At 33.7% G+C, this 7728-nt stretch overlaps 1 non-coding gene across 1 annotated transcript; it reads right to left on the reverse strand.

Moving 5' to 3' along the window:
- Positions 1-1721: 1721 nt before the first annotated feature.
- Positions 1722-1828, reverse strand: LOC139886816 (small nucleolar RNA R71). The gene has a single exon (XR_011772679.1). It is a non-coding gene; the product is annotated as a small nucleolar RNA R71 (small nucleolar RNA).
- Positions 1829-7728: the final 5900 nt, after the last annotated feature.

Below are 7728 nucleotides of genomic sequence, written 5' to 3' on the forward strand. Positions count from 1 at the left end.
CCCAAACTGTAGCAGCCCATATCCAGGCCTGGTATCCGAATCCATGCGATCGCATGAAAAACCAACTAACACCTCATGCGATCGCATGAGGTGATTTGACAAGCCTGGTAACCTCAGCCGACAGTTTAGGGTTTAATTTAATTATAATTATTATTATTATAATTATTATTATTAACCCTAATTAGGGTTTATTAATTAAATAATTTCTAATATTAGTTTTAGTTTAGTTTTATTTGATTTGTATTATTTAGTTTAATTAGTTGTATTAATATATAAAAATTAATACTTTTATAAATAAATAATATAAAAATAATATTTTTATAAAAATTGTACTTTTTACAACTTTAAGTTTATTTTTATATTTTATAACTTTTTATTTGTTTTAGCGTAATATTTGTATTTTTCGTTCGTATTTAGTTCTAAGTCATAGTTTTTGCCGTAGTTATTTTTATTTCTAGATTTTTAGGCTTTGCCGTAAAATCCCTTAAGTACTTTTTCTTTAGACTAAGATTTAGATGCTTTAGAATTTTGCGACGCCGTTTTAAGATTTTAGTACCTTTTTAAGTTATTGTCGTTTTGGATATAGAATTTGTTTAAGCTTTAATACCTTTAGACGCAACTTTTAATTCTTAGTTTTTAGACTTTTAAGTTTCGACGCGCAACGTTCTTTTTATTATTTTTCGACCTTTTATTTTTCGACGTTTTCCGACGCGCTCTTTTTCTTTCTTATTTCTCGCCGCTCTAGTATTTAGGACATAGAATTTTCTATTTCTTCTCTAAAATTTCTTTAAATTTCAACAAAAATTATTTTAAGTGGTTAAATTGATAGACATCCAAAATTTTCTGATTCGTAGTAATAGTTGGATTTGTTAGTGGCGAGTTGTGGGCTTCCGATTTAAAGGGTCCTGGCTACCTGCTGCATCTATTGGCTATTCGAAACGTGGGCAAAATCAGAAAAATCTATTAATTTGATAACTTATATAATTTTTATTTTTTATAACTAATAGGATATTCAGTGAATGCACCGAGCAAAACGTTCACCACCTTTCATACCTTCACCACCTATAACTCGATCAAGACATCTAGCCAATATTGTCGCCGTTGATTTTTCTTTAGAATCGTCTTCTAGTCGACAAAGTACTCCAATTCAAATTTCTGATAATCCATTTTTTGAACCCGACCTCACAATTGAGAATCCGGAGGATATTCAAGGACAATTCAGAGATCCTGAACCATTAATCTTTCCTCCGGAACCACCAATTATTCAAACAGAGATTGTCGAGGAACAACCCATTAAATCAGAATCCTCTAGTGATTCAGATTCAACAAATTCAATCATGGAAAATCTGGAACCTCTAAGTATGGAAGACCGAATGAGAGCTAAACGCACAGGCCAAGGTCACACAATTACTCAACCAGACATTAATGCGCCAGATTATGAAATCAAAGGACAAATCCTACACATGGTAACTAATCAATGCCAATTTAGTGGTGCGCCGAAAGAAGATCCAAATGAACATCTTCGTACCTTTAATAGGATATGTACTCTATGTAAAATAAGAGAAGTGGAGGATGAACAGATATATCTCATGTTATTTCCCTGGACTTTAAAGGGAGAAGCCAAAGATTGGTTAGAATCGTTACCTGAAGGGGCGATTGATACATGGGATGTTTTAGTTGAAAATTTTCTTAAACAATTCTTTCCGGCATCTAAAGCCGTAAGACTTCAAGGAGAAATTGTTACGTTCACACAAAAGCCAAATGAAACTCTATATGAAGCGTGGATAAGATTTGAAAAGTTATTGAGAGGATGTCCTCAACATGGTTTAGACACTTATCAAATAGTACAAATATTCTACCAATGATGCGACATCACTACAAGAAAAGACATCGATATAGCAGCTGGTAGTTCCATTATGAAGAAAACCGCAACTGACGCTTACAAAATTATTGATAACACTGCTTCCCACTCACATGAGTGGCATCAAGAAAAAGATATCATTAGATCATCTAAAGCGGCTAGAGCCGATTCTAGCCATGACTTTGATTCCATTTCCGCAAAGATAGATGATGTCGAGAGACGAATGGAAAAGATGACTAAAGATATTCACTCAATAAGAATTAGTTGTGAGCAGTGTGGAGGACCACATTTGACAAAAGATTGTCTCAGTATTGAACAAATAATGGAACAAAGAGAGAATGTTTCATACATTAACCAAAGGCCTGGAAATAATTATCAGAATAATTATCAACCGCCAAGACCGATCTACAATCAAAACCAGAATTATAATTGAAATGTTCCATACAACAACCAACAAGGTCCTAGCAACCAACAAGTATCCAACAATACTTACAATCAGCAAAGACCTATTTTTCAAAATAAACCACCACAAACCGATGATAAAAAGCCAAATTTTGAAGACATGATGTCGAAGCTAGTTGAATCTCAAACTCAATTTTTCACATCTCAGAAACAAACGAATGAACAAAATGCTCAAGCATTTAGAAATCAACAAGCTTCTATTCAAAATTTGGAACAAGAAGTAAGCAACCTAGCAAGGTTGATAGGTGAAAGAAAACCGGGAAGTCTACCTAGTGATACAAATACTAACCCCCGGAATGAAACAGCTAAAGCAATTACCACAAGAAGTGGTATTACACTTAAACCACTTGAAATACCTGTAATTTCTGATGACTCTATTCCTACTCCACAAGAACCACAACCTGAGCAAGATAAGGAAATAGAACCGGTAATTGAAAAGGTTAATGAAGATAACACAGTTAAGGCTAAACCTTATGTTAAACCATACTAACCACCACTTCCTTACCTAAGTAAAATGAGAAAAGAAAGACTTGAAGCCGAGCAATCCAAATTCTTGGATATGTTTAAACAAATAAATGTTAATCTTCCTTTCATTGATGTGATTTCAGGAATGCCTAGATATGCTAAATTCTTGAAAGATCTAATCACAAATAGAAAGAAAATGGAAGAACTCTCGGCTGTTACTATGAATGCTAATTGTTCTGCAGTGCTATTGAATAAGATACCAGAAAAACTATCAGATCCAGGAAGTTTCACGATTCCATGTTTTCTGGGTAGTCTTAGTTCAATAGAAGCATTGGCAGACTTAGGTGCTAGTATAAATCTAATGCCGTATTCACTATACGCTAAACTAGACCTTGGAGAATTGAAACCAATACGAATAAGCATACAACTAGCTGATCGATCAGTAAAATATCCTAGAGGGATAATGGAAAACATGCTAGTTAAAGTTGGTACTTTAGTATTCCCAGTAGATTTTGTTATTCTGGACATGGAAGAAGATTCTCGAGTTCCTCTCATATTAGGAAGATCATTCTTAAACACGGCTAAAGCAATAATAGACGTGTTCGGTAAGAAACTAACCCTAAGTATAGAGGACGAGAGTGTTACCTTTTCAGTTAATAGAGCTATGCAACAACCGCAATCTGCAGATGATACATGTTATTATATTCAAACTATAGATTCACATGCAGAATTGTTAGAAGAATTTCCAGAATTTCAAGGAACAGGAGAATGTTCTTTAGGAGAAGGAACTGAACCAATTGATGAAGCTGAAATGTTAGCTACACTTATGGCTAATGGATATGAACCAACAACAGAAGAAATTCAAATGCTAAAAGAAGAAGACAGATATCGATACAAATCATCGATAGAAGAACCACCGACATTAGAGTTAAAGCCACTTCCAAACCATTTGGAATATGCTTATTTACATGGTGAATCTGAATTACCTGTAATAATATCGTCTTCTCTTACTGAAAATGAAAAATCTCAACTCATTTCTGTGTTAAAAGCTCATAAACCAGCTATTGCATGGAAGATTCATGACATTAAAGGAATAAGTCCTTCGTATTGCACACATAAAATCCTTATGGAAGAAGGTCATAAAACGTATGTGCAACGCCAACGAAGACTAAATCCTAATATGCAAGATGTTGTTAAGAAAGAAATTATTAAACTGCTAGATGCAGGTTTAATTTATCCAATCTCTGATAGTCCATGGGTAAGCCCAGTTCAATGCGTACCTAAGAAGGGTGGCATGACTGTCATCACACAAGAGAAAAATGAGCTTATTCCTACTAGGACTGTAACAGGATGGCGTGTTTGTATTGATTTTAGAAAATTAAATGACGCCACCAGAAAAGATCACTTTCCCTTACCTTTCATTGATCAAATGTTGGAAAGATTAGCCGAAAATAGTTACTATTGTTTTCTTGATGGTTTTTCCGGATATTTTCAAATTCCAATAGCACCTGAGGACCAAGAAAAAACCACGTTCACGTGCCCTTATGGTACTTTTACTTACAAACGCATGTCATTTGGACTTTGCAACGCCCCTGCAACCTTTCAAAGGTGCATGATGGCGATTTTTCACGACATGATAGAAGAATGCATGAAAGTTTTCATGGATGACTTTTCAGTTTTCGGTGATACATTTGAATCATGTCTAGTTAATCTTGAACGAATGCTTATTAGATGCGAACAATCAAATCTAGTACTTAATTGGGAGAAATGCCATTTCATGGTTAAAGAAGGCATCGTTCTTGGTCATAAAATTTCAAAGGAAGGAATTGAAGTAGATAGAGCTAAAGTAGATGTAATTGCTAAACTTCCACATCCCACCAATGTTAAAGGAGTTAGGAGTTTTCTAGGGCATGCCGGTTTTTACTGACGTTTCATAAAAGAATTTTCTAAAATTGCCACTCCTATGAATAAACTCCTAGAAAAGGATGCTCCATTCATCTTTTCAGATGAATGCATCAAATCTTTTAATATTCTTAAAAAAAACTCACTAATGCGCTGATCATGATAATGCCAAATTGGAATCTACCGTTTGAACTAATGTGCGATGCAAGTGACTTTGCAATGGGAGTCGTTTTAGGACAAAGGATTGAAAAATGATTTCAACCTATTTATTATGCTAGTAAGACGTTACAAGGAGCACAAACGAATTATACAACTACTGAAAAATAACTCCTTACTATCGTGTTTGCTTTTGACAAATTTCGTTCATATCTCGTTCTAACAAAAACGGTGGTCTATAATGACCATTCTGCTCTTAGATATCTATTTTCGAAACAAGATGCCAAACCAAGATTAATCCGTTGGATCTTACTCTTACAAGAGTTTGATATTGAGATCCGAGATAAAAAGGGAGCAGAAAATCTCGCCGCTGATCATCTTTCTCGTCTTGAAAATCCTGAATTAGAAGTTCTAAATGAATCAGCCATACAAGATAACTTTCCTGATGAATATCTATTAAAGATAGATTATAGTGAAATTCTATGGTTTGCAGACTATACAAATTACTTAGTATGTGGATTCCTTGAAAAAGGATTATCGTACCAAAAACGAAAGAAATTCTTTAGTGATATAAAACACTATTTCTGGGAAGATCCACATTTGTTTAAAAGTTGTCCCGATGGAATAATACGCCGATGCGTATTCGGAGATGAAGCTAGTCAAATCTTAAACCATTGTCACACAGGACCAACAGGAGGGCATTATGGGCCTCAACTAACAGCAAGAAAAGTTTACGATGCTGGATTCTATTGGCCTACAATTTTCAAAGACGCACACCTTCTTTGCAAATCCTGTGATGCATGTCAAAGGGCCGGAAAAATAAGTCAACGTGATGAAATGCCACAAAATGTCATTCAAGTATGTGAAGTATTTGACATTTGGGGTATTGACTTTATGGGTCCATTTTCAAAATCTCATAATAATCTATACATTCTCGTTGCCATTGATTATGTATCTAAATGGGCGGAAGCACAAGCTCTCCCAACTAACGATGCACGAGTTTTAGTCAACTTTTTAAAATGTATTTTTGCAAGGTTTGGAACACCGAAAGCTTTAATAAGTGATCGGGGTACTCATTTTTGTAATAATCAACTTGAAAAAGTTCTCAAAAGATATGGAGTAACTCATAAAATCTCAATTGCTTATCATCCACAAACAAGTGGACAAGTTGAAAATACCAACCGAGCATTAAAATGTATTCTAGAGAAAACCGTAGGATCAAATCCGAAGGAATGGTCCATGAAATTGGAGGATGCACTATGGGCTTTTAGAACAGCCTACAAATTCCAATTGGAACCACACCTTTTAAACTTGTTTACGGAAAAGCATGTCACCTTCCAGTAGAAATTGAACACAAAGCATTTTGGGCTTTGAAGACATGTAATCTTGATTGACATGAAGCCGGACGTCTACGGTTAAGTCAATTAAATAAATTAGAAGAATTAAGACATGAAGCATATAAAAATTCGTTAATCTATAAAGAAAGAACGAAGAAATGGCATGATAAAAGAATCAGAAGTTCAAAAGAATTTAAAGAAGGAGACATAGTTCTTCTTTTCAATTCACGATTCAAGCTATTTCCTGGAAAATTGAAATCAAGATGGTCTGGACCATTCATAGTCAAAAGAGTTTTCCCGTACGAAACAATAGAATTAATAAATTCAAATGGGATTGAATTTAAAGTTAATGGTCACAGAGTTAAACATTACATAGATAATCTAATGGAAGTTGAAGATGAAGTTAATCACAATTTCGACACCACAGCTAACTAAGTGTGGGAAGGTTCGAATCTTTTTAGGGAAATATATATTTCTGTTAGAGTTAGATATTCTGTTTTCGTGTAGTTCTCGAGAATGGAATCTGAATGGTCTTTCCCTAGCAGACCCTAAAGAACTAGTCTTCTCCCCCCATTCTGAATTTTTATTTTTTTTAGGTTTTACGAGATGAAGAATTCCTTTGATCTGAACCATGGTCTAATGCTACACGCTATGATTACTAAACGTAATAATGACACACTCCCGAGTGAACTGGTATCCTTCATAAGAGGCAAAATGGACGGAGTAAGAAAAGAACTCAGAAAAGATCATCATAAGATACATTTTGGTAAAGGAAAATCAAAATCCGCAACAAAAAGAAGAGCACGACACCTTGAAAGATGTTATAAATGCGGAAAATGGTCACATGAAGGTAAATGTTCGAACAATCAAACATATTCAAATACCGAATTTGTTACTCTATGCAGAGAAGGACCGTTCAGATGTTTAGAAGAAAAGATATTGAAGAATCGAGGTTATGCTTACGTAGATATGGAGAACCAAATCACACGACTCTCCTATGCGTCGGCTAAAGCAGGTCTCTGAGAATTCTTTCTCACAGGTAAGTATGTACAGTTTTTATTTTTATTTTATTGCTTTTAACCTTTTGATAATAAACGCTGAATCGTTCGTTATAAAGTATTAAATTGGTATTCAATAAAATTAGGTATGCGTAACCGAAATTATTGATATCATACAAAAATTTATTACATCACTGCGAAATTTACCGTTTATTCTTAAGGTATAAATATCTTTAATCAATCAACTCAAAATATTTCAGAAATTCGTCAGGAGTAAAACTAGGTTATGGAACTGAAATTACTTTACCGAAAAGAGGGGCGTATATTTTTGATAATATTTGATTGATTAAAGTGGGATAAAAGACCAAAAAGATTATTAATTTTAATTTTTTTACTTTGTTTTTAAAATTAATATATTAATATTAAATTTTAATTGTAAACTTTTTAAAATCAATATAATTAAGTTTGTAAATATTTGAAAAAAAAATTAATATTTTTAATATAAGTTTGTATGTATAAAAATAAAAATATAATATAAATTTGGTGT

This window comes from Rutidosis leptorrhynchoides, chromosome 1, assembly GCF_046630445.1.
Source record: "Rutidosis leptorrhynchoides isolate AG116_Rl617_1_P2 chromosome 1, CSIRO_AGI_Rlap_v1, whole genome shotgun sequence".
NCBI lineage: Eukaryota > Viridiplantae > Streptophyta > Magnoliopsida > Asterales > Asteraceae > Rutidosis > Rutidosis leptorrhynchoides.